The sequence below is a fragment of the Pipistrellus kuhlii genome, unplaced genomic scaffold (genome assembly GCF_014108245.1).
Source record: "Pipistrellus kuhlii isolate mPipKuh1 unplaced genomic scaffold, mPipKuh1.p scaffold_m20_p_2, whole genome shotgun sequence".
Lineage (NCBI taxonomy): Eukaryota > Metazoa > Chordata > Mammalia > Chiroptera > Vespertilionidae > Pipistrellus > Pipistrellus kuhlii.
In genome coordinates, this window is record NW_023425515.1 from 124721948 (window position 1) to 124738328 (window position 16381).

The following is a 16381-nucleotide window of genomic DNA, read 5'->3' on the forward strand; positions in this document are numbered from 1 at the left end:
GGGGCGGGGGGGAGAATCACTTCTGTACAGTATTTGATAGCTTATACAATTTTTTTTTCTTACGGTGTTTGATTTAATTTTTACAAATAACCCAACAAAACAGTTTTTGTATTCGTTACATTTTATGAGTGAGAAATTTGTCCTAGACCTGTTATTTCTTACCCCGTTTCCCCAGCTAGGAAACAGTGGCACGCGCCAATCCCCCAGCGAGTCAGGAGAAGAACCAGCTTCTTAACACAGTTTCCGTGCTCTCTACTCGGCTGCCCCGCTATGTGAGGACTCTCTTCCAGAACAGTCCCGCAAAGGGTTTAGAAAGGAAGCCCCAATACCTCTCCAGCTTTGGCAGAATGGTAACATCTGAGTCTCTGCTCGGTCTCCTTTTGGCTTTCTCACTCTCCAGGCCTCTCCAGCAGCCACAGCACAGGCTTTGAGAGCCGGCTGGTGAGAGCCAACCAGTCTGATTCGCCTTATTTCAACAGAGCAGGAGACTGCGGCACAGATTGGTGAAATTAGCGCCTAGACATTCAGGCAAGCCGCTGCTGGCTTCCTCTCCCTCCAGTGAGGAGGCTGATTGCACCCTGTCCTGGGGGCTGGCTGTGAACTGCTGGGGAAAGCTGGGTCAGAGTAGGTGACAAAGATCACTCCCATCCTTAGTAGTGGCTTAAGAAAAACAACACACACTCTCCCTCCTCTGATGCTGATATGGGAACCTGCCCTGTGTGTGTTTGATTGGAGACTAGTAATAAACTCAATTGCCAGGGGTCAAATTCACTTCTCCGGATGGATAGACTAGACTGGGTTCCAGGGGTTGTTTGTGCCAGAAAACTGGAAAATTGACCAGGATTCTTACTGTACAAGCTTTGCCACACGTCTCTGAAAAAAGACCATCTAATGTTAGGGTTGTGAATGTTTTCCTGTTGCATTTGAAAATATGTCTACTGATTTGCTATCTTAATTAATTTGTATTTATTTGGGTAGCTCCTAGAAAGTAAATCACTTGCATCCCCTGTATTCTGGGTGAATATCATTTGTATTTATTCATCTCTAGTTTTTATGTATTTATATATTTTGATCATTAAGAGGAAGAAGAATAAAACTTACAGAACACACATTGGACCGATGACTTTAAGATAATTCGTCCTCGCTGAGATCATGGGTAACTTTAGTTTCTTCCTTCATTCTCATAAATATAAAATGTCTTTAAAAAGAAAAAGTAAAATAAAAAAGATTATAACAGAAAGAAAATCTTCATTGCCCAGACCTACACCCAAAAACCTATCTCCCCAACTGCGTGACAATCTCATCTCTTTTGAGCTGTTGACAAACAGCACACATTTCCATAATTGAGATAATTAAGGGCAGTGCCAGGTACTGTTATCGTACAGTCTCTGCAGTTCAGGGACTGCCAATTTCTGCTCCTTCCTAACAGCCTGAAGGCATGGAGATTAACACCTACAGAGTGTGGTGGCTCGAATATAGATGAGGAGAGAGAGACAGGCTGCTTGCTGCCTTTGATTAAAACATTAGAAGAATAATTATTACAATAGTGAAATGGCTTCAGCCTTCTGTTAAGATTTTGTTTCTCCTCCAGTTTACCATGTATCCCTGAAACTTTTTTTTTCTACTTCTCCATATGGCAAATTACTGTCATTGACAATCTTATACTTCAAGTTGAGAACATTTTGTGTGGATTGATTTAGTGGTCCCCAAGACGGGGTAATTTTCATTGTTGCTGAGGAGAGGAGAATATTACTTCTGGAGGCCCAGCAGGCATTTTATTAAACAATTGTACCAGCTGGAAACAAATTATTGCCTTTATTCGAAACTACCATTTAGAAGTCGAATGCTTTCATTTCAGTGGGAAGTAAGTGTTGGGACCAGCTAGAGTTTTCACATTGGTGGATTTCTTAGCAGGCCAACCTAAACCGAAATCTTGTGGCTGCTGGCTGCTGTTTTTACACCATGGCTGTGATTGCTTTTAACTTAGAAACTGGTTCCACTGTCACTGTTTTCTCTGTGTAAGGCTCTGAAATATTTATGAAGGCATAGAGGAAGGGAGACACACATATTGGGCACAATCCAAATGTAATATTAATGTACCTCTTCTTCAGCTCTGATTCCTACAAAACTGTGACACGTACACAATTGCCGAAGCCTCTGGGTCCCACCATGCTATGGAACAAGAGATGGGCACCATGTTTTGCAAAGGATGAAGAAATGCTGGCCATTATTCTAAAGGTTGAGTGATCCAGAACGTGGGTCTGTTCTTTGTGGGGGGGCGAGAGGGGAGAGACGTGTTCTGCTGAAAGTAGCACAGGGCATGTTATCAGCTAATATTTCCATTTTGTATGTTTAGTAATTTAGAAGGGTGGAGAGAGCCACATAATTTCCAGGGCAGAGAAATGAGTGCTCTTCAGTGCATTTTTGGTGGAACTGATCTGTTTTGGCTGTAATTTCCAGCTTCCTTTTTTTTCTTCTTATTTTTTTTTTCTATGCATAGTCTTTTTTTTTTTCCTTTTTTTTTTTTTTCCTGTTTATAATGGAAAACTACAGCACAAGGCCCTGAAAGTTGAGAAAGTGGCCACTGAGAAATTGCTTATTGCTTTCTTACCTGTTTATTAGCAAAATTAAATGCCTTCCTGTCAGAAATGTAATTAAATTGGGATTATTCAAATCCTGGGGGGAATATACATTTTGGCCATTTCATTTCTTTAAAATGTGCTGTATGTTTTTGTTTTTTTTTTTCCAAAAATTGATTTTAGAGAGAAGAAGGGAGATGGGAGAGAGAGGGAGAGGGAGAGGGAGAGGGAGAGGGAGAGGGAGAGGGAGAGGGAGAGGGAGAGAGAGAGAGAGAGAGAGAGAGAGAGAGAGAGAGAGAGAGAGAGAGAGAGACATGTGAGAGAGAAACATTAATCAGTTGCCTCCTGCATGCTCCCCAACTGGGAATTGAACCCATGACCTTTTGGTGTACAGGATGATGCTCCACCCAACTTGGTTGGTTTCGTGAGCCACACCAGCCAGGTCTGTGCTGTGACTTTTGACATAATTTATTAAAACAAAAAAGCCCTCCATGTAATTGTGCAAGTCAGGAACCCAGATAACTTTCTCAAATAAATTGTTCTCCTCACACTTCCCTTAGGGTCCAGCCTTTCCCTTGTCATTTTTCAAGTGAGACAGAAATCAACTTTGAGTAAATAAGCAGAATATATATATAATTTCAGAGAGGAAGAAAGAGGGAGAGAGATAGAGACATCAATGATGAGAGAGAATCACTGATCGGCTGCCTCCTGCACGCCCCCTACTGGGATTCAGCCCAAAACCCAGGCATGTGCCCTGACCAGGAATTGAACCATGACCTCCTGGTTCATAGGTCAACGCTCATCCAAAGAGCCATACAGTGAAGTACAAGCAGCTTTTTTGAAAGTGATGAAACTGAATTAAAATATTGTACAAGATTAATAGGGATATAGGAAGAGAGGAGGTTTTCACTTTATATTACAGAAACAAGAGGTTAGCCAGATGGAATCTCCTTTAAGCAGCTCAAAAACTAAGAGGTATTCAAAGAGATAGGGGTTCCCACTGTTCTGAGCACAGTGAGAGAATGAGGCTAAGCATCACCTCAATTATTTCTCTGTGAAACACGAACCAAATCCCAGGTGAAAGTTTGTGATCACCTCTAGCTCCATTTAGTTGGGTTGGTTGGTTGGTTTCGTGAGAAGATTCTCTTCCTCTCCACCTGCCGCTCCTCCTCCCACCCCAGCAATGCTCTTCTCTGCAACCAACGGAGGTGCTTTATGCCTGTTCCAGAAACAGGAGAGGAGTCAAAATAGGTCTGTTCAGAGAGCCTGCTATGAGGTCTTGGTACGTGGAAATATACAACTGTGGCAGCTCAATATGAGTGATCTCTCTCTCTCTCTCTCTCTCTCTCTCTCTCTGTCCCCCTCCCTCCCTCCTTCTGCCCCTCCCTCCCTCCCTCCCCCTTCCCTCCCCTTTCTCTCTCTCTCTCTCTCTCTCTCTGTGTGCATGCATGCATTTGAAATTTAACAAAAATACATTTTAAAAATTAAGTTAGTTTCTTTGCATTTTCTGTGCTGCTAAAACAAATGATCACATCCTGGTGGCTAAAATAACAGTACTTCATTCCCTCACAGTTCCGGAGGCTAAAAAATCTAAAATCAAGATGTCAGTAAGGCTATACTCCCTCTGAAAGCTCTAAGAGAGAATCTGTTTTTTGCCTCTTCCAGCTTCTGGTGTCTATTGGCATCCCATGGCTTGTAGCTACACCACTCTCATCTCCGACTCCATCTTCATATCACCTTTCCCTCTGTGTGTCTCTATTCAGGATACTTGTCATTGAACCTAGGGTACACCCACATGATCTCCTCATCTCAAAATTTTTAATTTAATTACATCTTCCAAATCTTTTTTCAAATGAGGTCACATTCAAAAATTCTAGGGGTTCGGATATGGACATACTTGCGTGGTACACCTTCTAGCCCACCAGAGTACCCGCATTAGATTGTTTGCTCATAGGAAGATGCTTGGAAATACAATAGATGCAATATAAACATATTTCTTTCTTTTATGTGCCTTAATTTGTACCAGAAATGTTTTAAGGTAGATGCATCAGGCCATACATTATTTATGAGGAAAAATGATGTGTACTCTAGATTAGTCTTGTTCTTGCAGATATACTCTGTGGTCTCTGGGGGTTGCAAGCCCTTTGCTGCTACCTCTCAGCATACACACAGGGAGCGCTCAGCCACCGAAGGAAGGAGAGGATAGTTCTGCTTCTGTGTTGCCCATATTCTATCAAGGACCTCGTCATCTCGGTTTTGCCTCATCTTCTGGTAAGCAGCTCCCGCAAGTTCTTTCAAAGGAATGATTCTCAGTCTTCCCGCAATTGTGTACACTCATTAATGGCTTGATGACTCATGTTCCTTAAAGAAGGTGAAGCGGAGAAATGTCCTTAACATTCCAGAATTTTCCCTGACTACATGGCCAAAAATGAAGGGACAGAGGACCTCAACTGACCAGAATACATTCCTTTGCCTTGCACTAGGCAAAAAAGTTGGCAAACTTAAGTGAGACATGATGACTGAGGTGTAAAACAAGCCATAGTCCACTTTTTCACGTGCTTCTTGCCCATATTCCAGTGGTTGGCAAACTGATTAGTCAACGGAACCAAATATCAACAGTACAACGTTTGAAATTTCTTTTGAGAGCCAAATTTTTTAAACTTAAACTATATAGGTAGATACATTGTTATTAACTTAATTAGGGTACTCCTAAGCTGGCCTTTGCTAAAAACTCAAGGGGCCAAAGAGCCTCATGTAGCTCGAGTTTGCCAACCACTGCCGTATTCCCTGAAGCTTGATGCCATTCCTCTCTTGTACATCTTTTTTTCCTTTTACTTTATTTTTATTGTTGACACTATTACAGATGTACCTATATGCCTCCTATTTGCCCATCTTCACCCAGCCCATGTCCCTCCTTCCCTCTGGCCATCACCACACGGTTGTCTGTGTCTATGGATTAGGCAGATAAGTTGTTTTACTAATCCCTTCACATCTTTTCATCCAGGCCTCCCTTGACTCACTCTCTCTCTCGTACATTTTCTCCCACAAAGAAAAGCATTATTAATAAACTGAGTCAGGATCCCACTTAGGGCAAAGTCATATTTTTAAACTCTGGTTCCACACAACCATGTCCTGGTATGCTGGTTCTGATTCTTGGATTTGGTGATAAAGGGTGAGTGGAGCCCTTGTTTAGACCTTGAGCAGTTTGCATTCAGGGTGCAGACATTCTTGGGTTCCCAAGCAAAATGCCTACATTAAGTCATCAAAACCTCTCTGAAGGACACTCACTTAAAATTGGCTCAATGAAATAGACTATTTATAATTGGCATCTGGTATCATAAAAGGAGTATTTCTTCAGAAACCATAGACTATACTGCTTAGAAACTATAACCAAACCCCACCCTGCATCTTGGCTAGGTCCGGTGTCCTCTCCTCAAGAGATTGCAAGGGAAAAGAAGCCCAGCTTTCAACTTGGGTGGTGACCAATCAGATTATCAGGTCCTTCTAGAAATGAGAAGAAGCAGAACCAGGTACAGTCAGGAAAGAGCAAAGTACATTTCCCACTCCATTTCTTTCAGTTGTCTTGTTTGAATGGAACAAGTTCTAGGGTGTGATTGTCCCTGTTTCACTCAGTTATCACTCTGCTGAGTCAAGGTTTGATTAAAAAAAAAAAAAAATCAGTGGTCTGTCTTAGGTGGGCTTCCCTGGGGTATTAGCCTGATAATCTGATTGGTCACCACCCAAGTTGAAAGTTGGGCCTCTTTTCCCTTGCAACCTCTTGAGGAGAGGGCACAGGACCTGGCCAAGATACAGGGTGGGGTTTGGTTACAGTTTCTGAAGCAGTATAGTCCATGGTTTCTGAAGAAATACTCCTTTTATGATGCCAGATGCCAATTATAAACAGTCTATTTCACTGAGTCAATCAAAGAAATGAGTGTCCGTGAGAGAGGTTTTGATGACTTAATGTATGCATTCTGATTCTCAGAAATGTCTTTTCTGAAGCTTATGCTTAGTGAAGTATCTCCTAGACTCAGATCCAAGAAGCATGAGTCCAGAGAGCTGCTTTTATAAGAAGAATAAAACGTGTATGTGGTGTCTAATATGTTTATAAAACTAAAGCATACTTTATAACTTCTTCTTGGAAATTCATGATAAACATTAAAAGCCTCCTTAACCTTGATTAATATGAAGTTTCCCAAACTTATTTGACTCTAGAGCTACTCTTTTCACATAATACTAATTAATAGAGAGAGACACCTTCTGGAAAATATGGCATGGTAGAGGATGTGTTAGACTTTGAAACAGAAGGCCTGTGTCTGACTCCCTGCTCTGTACTTTTCTAACTGTTGGCATTGGATAAGTTATTAGTGAGCCTCAATGGCGTTATATATAAAATGGGTACAAAACACTGGCCCATGTCTATCAAGATTGGGAGAAACCAAGATGTCTGTGAAAGCGCTTCTAAAATAATCACAGGCTGTTCAAAAACAGTTAAGTATATGTACTTCTGTAACAGGAACATGGCTGACTCTATCCCACTGTCTGATTTTGTAAATAAAAGTTTTATTGTAACACAGCCATGTTTATTTGTTCGCATGTCATCTATGGCTGCTGTTGGACTTCTGTGGGGAACTGAGTCATTTCAACACACACCATGTGGCTCAGAAAGCCCCAAATTTATATGCTTTTGTCCTTTATCCCTTATTTGTAATAAGAAACCATTTATATTCAAGGATATGTTCTGTCTGTGGAGCTGAGATGACAGATGTGCTTCACTTGAGCAAAGCCCTGACCTGGATCCTTTTTTCATGGAGACCAGGTGGGAAGGTCCCAGGTAGTAGCAGGGAGGTGGGAAATAATTACACATGGGCTTTCTCTACAGAACAACTTGGGTGATGAACATGCCTGGACACTTGTAGCAAAATCCTGGAAGGTTGCCCATTCCGACCGGAGTAGAAAGAGGAGCCAAAGAGCACGCAGCTCCAGGCCTTTGGAAGGGGCAGAGTGACAGTTTGTCTCAAACGCATTATGGGAAAGTGTGGCTGAGAGCTTAGAGTTTCTATGAGTTTTGAAAATCATTAGGGTCCAAAGACAGGTATTCACTTGCAAGAGCAATTCTCAGATTAACAGAGCATTGAACCATCACTGTGACACTTCCAAACATTCCATCCTGAGGTCTGCTCTGGTGTGCGGGCTGGTGTTCAGGACCACTGGGTCTCCACTCTCAGACTGGCCAGAACACAGTGAGATCAGAACTCTGAACACTCTCCTCAATGCCTTTCTGAAGCTCAGCACCCTACCCTCAGCTGCTTCACATTCACAGACCAAGTATGCAAACAGCAAAACCCCAAAATAAGTGGGCAGTTCCTGGAAAGAAGAATGTGCTCCACTTAGTAGGTGAATGAGTAGCACGATAACAGCCTTCGTGCCGGGACCCGGATTGTGGTGGTATCGCTAAGGCCCCTGTTTCTGGTCCTCGCAGTGGCGAGCTGCTAACAGCATCTGGCATCCATAACTCTTGGTTGAGGAATGCTTGCAGGGCTATTTGTGGACCCTATCTCTGAGAACACACTTAAGACACCTCATATATTTCCAGCCTTCCTCCCCACCGCGCGTGGGGGTGTAGGCTGCGATCATGTTTATGACGGGGAGGGATGAAATGTTTTGGAGAGTCACCATGACATTTCAATGCTCTGTTAATCTTTGGAGAATTGCTCTTCCAAGTGAATACTTACTGCTGGTCCCTACGGATTTTAGAACTCATAGAAACAGAGTAAAAATCACAACCTGGGGTCGGACCAGCTTCCTATTTTACCCTGCAGAGCAGTCAACTTCCCTCAGCAATTTAGAGGCAAATGGATTTTACCTCCTCTTGGATGTCACGTCTCTCTGAAATCTGGGAGAAGTTTTATTCCCCATGACTCTGGCTCTCCACTGCAGGCAGGTGGATGCATGACTGCCCCAAACTATTCCACCCTCACCCTGCTCCTGGCCTCACCCTGCTCCTGGCCTCACCCTGCTCCTTCACTCATGCCATTCCCTTCACCCCTCCCCTCCCACTCATTTTCCTGCAATCCCTAAGTCCTTTTCTCTGAACTCCCTCAGAACCTAAGCTGTGTGCTGTTTAAATTAATTTAATGTTTGGTTGATACTTTTATCTAGAGTACACTTTAAAAAGTATATTTTTTACTCTCTTCTCTCCAGCAAGAACATCAGCCTCTTGAAGGCAGAGGCTGTCTACTTCATTTGAGCCTACCCCTCTGGCATAAAGTTAGCATGTAATAGTTTGTCAATAAATGCTATAGAAAATGAGAATTTTGAAAGTAGGTTTTGAGGGAGAGGGCCTCTTTGTCTGGTACATTTAGGAAAATTCTCTAGTAGGTTTAGACAGCAGTGACAGCCCTGGCCAACTGGCTCGGTTGGTCAGAGTGTCATTCCTGATACCAAAAGGTTGTGGGTTTGATCTTCATCGGGGTGGGTACAGAAGGCAACTGATAAATGTATCTCCCTCTCACATCCATGTTTCTCTCTGTAAAAATCGATAAAAGCATACCCTCCGGTGAGAATTGAAAAACAAACAAACAACAGACAGCAATTATATTGGATTAAGAATCCAGCTAATCACCTCATCTTAACTTGATTACACCTACGCTTACTACAGCTAACCTACCAAGGCTTATAACTTAGTCGTTTGTGTTTCTAGCTGAAACTGGTTTGGCTCAGTGGTAGAGCATTGGTCTGCGGACTGAAAGGTCCGGGGTTCGATTCCGGTCAAGGGCATGTACCTTGGTTGCGGGCACATCCCCGGTGGGGGGTGTGCAGGAGGCAGCTGGTCGATGACTCTCTCTCTCATCGATGTTTCTAGCTCTCTCTCTCTCCCTTCCTCTCTGTAAAAAATCAATAAAATATATATATATTTTTAAAAAGTGTTTCTAACAGCTGGCAAAATCTCCTACCACCTTTGTGATCACGTGGCTGACCAGAAGCTGTGCTCCCTGCCATCACCCAGTCTCACTAGAAAATAGCAAGTGCATAACCTAGCCCTGGAGAAGATCAAAATTCAAAATTATTTGACGTACAGTTTCTATTAAATGCGTATGGCTTTCACACTGTCGTAAAGTTGAAAATCGTAAGTTGAACCGTCGTAATCAGACAGTGTCTGTACAAGTGAGGTCACCTGAGTTCTCCTCTTGGGCCTGGCACCTGGTGAAACCTGATGGGCAGCCTGGTCCGTCCTCACCTGCAGCAGGAAGCAGTGGGGGCGGGACTTAGAGGACTGTCCCTAAGTGCTCCCGAAGGAAGTCAGACCCACCACTGAGTAGAGACTGTGAGTAGAGCTCCCCTCTCCCCCGCCTTTCCTCCCTGCTTCAGATCTCTCCCTCCACCTCCAACCCTCTCCTTTGTATATAGGGTCTCCTGTATCCTCACCTCCCACAATCCTTGCTGTCCCCACCTCATCTTCCACCCTTTCTTCCTTATTCCAGGAGCTGGGCAAGCCACTTTATTTAAGGGGGGAAAGAAACCACTTTCTCTTTTAGAGGGTGTCTCTATGTCTTTATAGTTTTATCTGCTCTGTGTTGGATTATGCAATTTTCAAGGAGGGTATCTTTGCCTCTGAGAATGAAGATGGCATGTGCTTGAGGATGAATTCTCTGAGGGGGGCCGTGGTCTCTGCTCCCCTCCAGATTCAGAGCAATCTCTAATCTGCCCCACCCATGCTGTGGGCGAGGTAGCCCCTTGCAGCTTTACCTGGAGAGAGTGGTTTCTAGAAAGTTTGAAGCCCTCCTGACCTCTCACTCTCTCACCCCCTCAATGGGCAGAGGGTAGAGATCCTAAGATGCTCCAAGTAACACAAATACCCTCTGGCTGTGACAGCTCTGAGGATGCCTTCCTACCCTCACCCACACTCACCATCCACTCAGAACTGGGTGGTGGGTTAGAACCTTATGTGCCTGCCTTTGGCTGGGCGGACTTTTAAATGTCCACAGTGAGCTCTCTCATCTCCCTTTTTATTTGGTTGTTCTCTCATCTATTCTGACATAAATAAGAATTACACTACTATCTGCCTTTCTATTTTGAGGCCCTACTTGGGTGCCTGGGGGAAACCCTGGGTGAGAAAGCAGTCTGTTGATTGGGACCGGCCCATCTCAGGTGTCTCCCAGGAGGTGCTCCTGAGGACAGCTGCAAAGGCAAGCTTGCATCTGTAGCAACCACAGCCCCAGCAGATCCTGCAGAGCCAGGCCTCTGGGGACCTTGTGACTGAAACCTGAGCCTCCTTTGCTGTCACAGCCTTCTCAACGGGGTAGAGGGAGCAGGGAAGAAATGAGCTCACCCTTCCCCTCCCCGGCCAGCCTGGCTCTGTGCTGTGCCCTCTCTCAGCTCCTGGTCGCCAGGCCCTCAGCGCTGACAGGTAGAAAAAGCTGCTGTGGTCACAAGCCTGCCAGCCAGACCCCACTTGCTGCTTTTGCGGAGTGGATACTCAGGGCATCAGAGGGAACAGACAAACAGGAAGGACAAAGGAAAGTCCTGAGATTTAGGATGATTCTCAGGAATTGAAAAATCTTTGTTAACATGAGAGCATCTATGTGTTCTTGCAAGTGTTTGTCTTACATATTTACTTACAGAGGCTGAATCATTAAGTCATGTGATCCCCTGAAGATGTTCTCAGTGGCAACAAATCTCTTAGCATGAGATTGCATAGCAATAAAAACTACTCGTGACAGTCAGGATGCCGCTGGGCTGTGTAAAATAAATTTTGAAAACGATGCTAAAACAGTAGGAGGCATGATAGTCTTGCAGAAATAAAAACGACAGCCTGAGATTGCTGAATCTGGATCTTCTGTTCCTGAATAATCCATGAGTTATTTTTAGCTTTTATTATTATTATTTTTTAGTGTGTCAGAATGATGAGAACATTGCCTTTTCTCCTAGTTCCTTCCCAGAGTTTCCCCTATTCCTGATCTCTGCAGTCAATATAATGTTTAAAAAAAAAAAGAAAGAGCCGAAACCAGTTTGGCTCAGTGGATAGAGCGTCGGCCTGCGGACTGAAGAGTCCCAGGTTCAATTCCGGTCAAGGGCATGTACCTTGGTTGTGAGCACATCCCCAGTGGAGGGTGTGCAGGAGGCAGCTGATCGATGTTTCTCTCTCATCGATGTTTCTGACTTTCTATCCTTCTCCCTTCCTCTCTGTAAAAAATCAATAAAATATATATTTTTAAAAATAAAAGAAAGAAAGAAAGACAGAAAGAAAGAAAGAAAGAAAGAAAGAAAGAAAGAAAGAAAGAAAAGAAAAGAAAAAAGGATATCATTATTTGTTAGAGTGATAATTTGATTCAACAAGTTGGGTTCAGAATACTAGTAAATGTTGGGAATGAAGGAGAAGGAAGGAGGAAATAAAACATATTTTAGGGATATAAAACATATTTTCATGTTCTTAGAGTTTCTTGTCACAGGAAGTTGGCTGTGATTTTTAGTCAGGTGTCAGTGAGTCAGGATTGGTAGTGCTGTTGACTGAGTGGCTTGCAATGTATGTAGCATCAAGGTAGCAGCTCTTTTTCATCAACTATTCAATTAACCCCACCGTATCCCCGAGGAGGGGTAGCATTCCCTGTTTCACTGATGACGAAACAGAGCTTCTAAAGACCCCATGGCTCACTTACCAAGATCACATGACTGGTGGCTACCAGAGATCAACCATGCTATGGTGAAATGAGCTGCTGCAAATATGTATCTTGAATGTTGGTTCGCAGGTCTTGGTGTTCTTTGACTGCTCTCTTTCATGGTTACCCTCACCCTTTCCCAAGAAGGTGCCCCTTGCACTGTGCCCTACCTCTTTCTGTGCTTTCTAGGCCTTTGCTACTTCCCAGGCTCACAACAGATTCAGGACAGAGACTGGTCCTACAGGCCAAGCTGAAGGCCCGGAGATGAGGTCAGCATGGCCATGGACCAGGCGGAGGACTCAAAGCCTTCTCAGTTCCTGGCTCTCCCTCCCTTGCAGAGAGCAGGAGTGATGCTGCCTCAGAGGGGGAACCCTGAGCGATGAGTGGGACCAGGCTGGCATTGGCTTTTCTGAACCCTAAGACCTTCCATGTTCCAAAAGGAATATGAAATATACAGGCATTAGTTTTCACCTCTACTCTGGCGTGGTTTCTATGTGCTATGATTAGGAGCGCCTACTGCCAGGGGTGGGCCATTGGCATTTGCAGTCCTTTGTGCCACATTCAAAGGCCACTTGTCCCAGGCTCCCCTTCTGGGCTGTTTGCATCAGCAGCGGAGTCTGTGTGCTTCAGCAAAGGAGATGTTCCAAATATGTTTTATCTCTGACACAGTGGTGTTCCATTCGCATGGGCTGGCTAGCCCTCCCACAGACAAAGCTAAGGATACTGTGAGTCTGTCACTTACACTCCTTGGAACAGCATTTTGTTTGGCCCTGATTACATTCCTTGATACCCACTGGAAAGTAAACGGAATCCTGCAGCTGGGGTTTGGGAATATGTGCCTCACATGAGCCTTTCTCAGAAAGTGCTGGTTGGATTGTCCAATACGGCAGAGTGCTGACTGCATCTGTGCCTGATTGCCAAATGTTCACAGAGTCAGTCTCCAGATCTTCTTTTATTATAACGTACCCGGTGGTGAGTGTGCATGCACATGGGAGTTTGTGTACCTGTCGCCCCCCTGCCGTGTTGCAGCTGCACAGACGGGTCCTTATGGGCTCAAGGAAGGTCAGTGGGACCACTTGGCATGCAGTGATGTCACAGACTCACTTAAAATGAACCATGAAAATAAGCAAATGCTGTAAATCAGAACTTTCATTTTTCCTGGGAAAAGCTGGCCATTAAACATTTATCTACAGACTCCTGCCTGTGGTCTGTGGAGGCTGATTGAGAATGGCCAGATTGGTTTAGGATGGTTTGCAATATCACTACCATAAATCAACCTGCTTACTCCTATTTTTAGTCCATGATGATGCTCCAGAAAGGTTTTACAATAATATGTCTTAGAAGAACCATAAGGTGTGTATGTGTGTGTGTGTGTGTGTGTGTGTGTGTGTGTTTACAAACAAGGTGTAAAAATGATAAAAGCAGCACACATTTATTAGAGAATAAGACAATACAGAGAGGCAAACATGCTGAAAAAACACTCTCCCTTAGTTCTGCCCTCAAAAGGTAGTAAGTTTTAAAATACGTTAGAAAGTTACTTGACCAAGCTTAAAGAAAGTAAAAAAAAAAAAAGGACAAAAAGACACAGTCTTCTTGATTACGTTGAAATGACCCTATCCTTGCAGAAGGCCAGTTAGAAAGGTTAATGGTCAGGCTCTCATGATCACTTAAATTAGTCATGGTTTCCACAAAGAAAACCTACTTTTCCACAAACTTAACAAGTTGCCCTCCCCTAGTCTGAGATTCCAGCATCAAAAAGTTATGATATTTGCTACTTCGGTGCATCAGCTGGCCCTTTAGGGGTTATGAAATAATAAGCTACAGTTTGCTGCATATGAGCTCCCTGAGAAACTGTCCTCTGAAATGAGTTCAGTCCTTGGAAGCATTTAAACACAAAGACCTCTTCCAGCTGCACCATGAGAAAGTCAGCAATAATTGGGGTGCATTTGAGTATCCACAAAGTGCAACTGTCAGGATCTGCTTGGGATAAGAAGCACACACTGAGATGTGTTTGCTTTGGAAACAAGACTATTTTAGAACAAAATTAAGGATCCAAATGTAATAGAAGAGGCAGAAACAAGACTCTTCTTATAAAGCAACACTTGTAATTTGTTACCCCACATTTTGATGCTGTCACACTATAGGTTTGGGTTGAACACCCTGGACCTGGCACTGCTTGAGTAATATCAATATATCCAACTGGCCAGCCTTATAACCCTATGTGTCAAGACAATCATCCCTGTCCTGAAGCTTACCCACAGGAGGCCATGGAACAGCCCTGATGGCTTATTTAAAGTAATGTTTGTGCCTGTTTCAGAACTTTAAGCTATGTATAATTTTTCTATTCCAGAACTTTAAGATTAATGTAAGTCCCTAACAATAGCATAACAATATTCAAGGCTGTTGGAATTATACAGAACTCAGAACTGAGGTCCCTGCCCTCATGTTGTCTGCCTTCTGATGAGGGATATAGAATAAGCATCCATTTATAAGACCTAGGAGAGCCCAATTGCAGAGCAGGTGTCATAAAACCCCTTGCTAAAGTGCTTTTATCCACCAAGAGTGAACCCTATGTAAACCGTGGCCTCTGGGTGGTTATGATGTGTCAATGTAGGTTCATCAGTTGCAATAAATGTGCCCCTCTGTGTAGGATATTGATACTGGGAGGCTGAGTGTGTGGGGGCAGTGGGTATATGGGAATGTTATGTGCTTTTCCCTTAATTTTGTTGTGAACTGCTCTAAAAAATTTAAAAGATTTCATGTTCTAAGGAACCATTCCCATGATGGGACAGATTAAACACTGGGCTGTGACATTTCTGGCAGACACCAGCAATACCAGGTCCTGAGTAGTATGTATTTGGGTATGGCTGGACCTGGAGTCATTAAAAAAATAAAGGAGGAAGGAAGGAAGGAAGGAAGGAAGGAAGGAAGGAAGGAAGGAAGGAAGGAAGGAAAGAAGGAAAAAAGGAAGGAAGGAAGGAAGGAAAAAGGAAGGAAGGAAGGAAGGAAGGAAGGAAGGAAGGAAGGAAGGAAGGAAGAAGGAAGGAAGGAAGAAGGAAGGAAGGAAGGAAGGAAGGAAGGAAGGAAGGAAGGAGAGGAAGGAGGAGGGAGGGAGGGAGGGAGGGAGGGAGGGAGGGAGGGAGGAAAGAAGAGGGAGGTGAAAGAAAAAGGAGAAGGAGGAGGAAGAGAAGGAGAGGGAAGAAGAGTAAGAAGAAGGAGGAGGAGGAAGAAGGCAGAGGAAAGGGAAATAGATACATCTGAAAGCCTTTCTTTCCAATAAACATATAAAAAGTTTTTAGTTAAAAATGATGTGAGAGAGAGGCTGTGTTTTCATTATGGTTTCTCTGAGAACATTGGTTTAGGAGAATGAAGGCAAGAGAGAAGCATGAAAGAGAATATGATTGTCAAAGGAAAATTAATTTGATTAGTGCTGTGTGTGTTTTTTTAACTGTAATGGTCAATTTTGGGGATATTATTATGCCAGAAACATTCCTCTGGTGGATATATTATACTTTAACCTAGAAATTGCTGACATCAACACTGAAAACAGATGGTGGTTTCTAAACTGATTTAATAATAGAATCCAGAGTGATCACACAGAAGAACTTCAACTACTAGACCAGTTTAATTAGAGTGATGCTCAGAAAGCATAATAATGACAGACAGTTCCAATCATGTGGGAAAGTACTCACAATCTATTAATCCTGGAAGATTATTATAGAAACAGAAATTACCTGGGCATCCACTGGTTTATGGTTAGACGATAGATCGAATCATGCTGAGAGAAAGTCATGGCATCTGCTAAGAACTTTGAACTTGGCCAGAAAATCATACATCTCTTTTAGTTACCATCTTCTCCAAGATGGCTTTGATAGGACTTATTGTTTTTAAGTGTATTCATACTCAGATAAGAAAGAGGTGTCAAGTTTTTAGTACAATGTTCAAAAGATACTTTTGAAAGAAACGTGTAGGTACTAATTTCTCTTCTGCTAGTTGTGAGGCAAATCTGACACATCTTTGTGTTGGATCCATGGAGACTAAGAGAGACAATGGGGGAATGCAGGTACGTCAGCAGTGGATAATTGAGCCCACCATATTCAGGGACTCTGAGGTGGCAGGGCATTGCAGGGTATCAGGGATGGG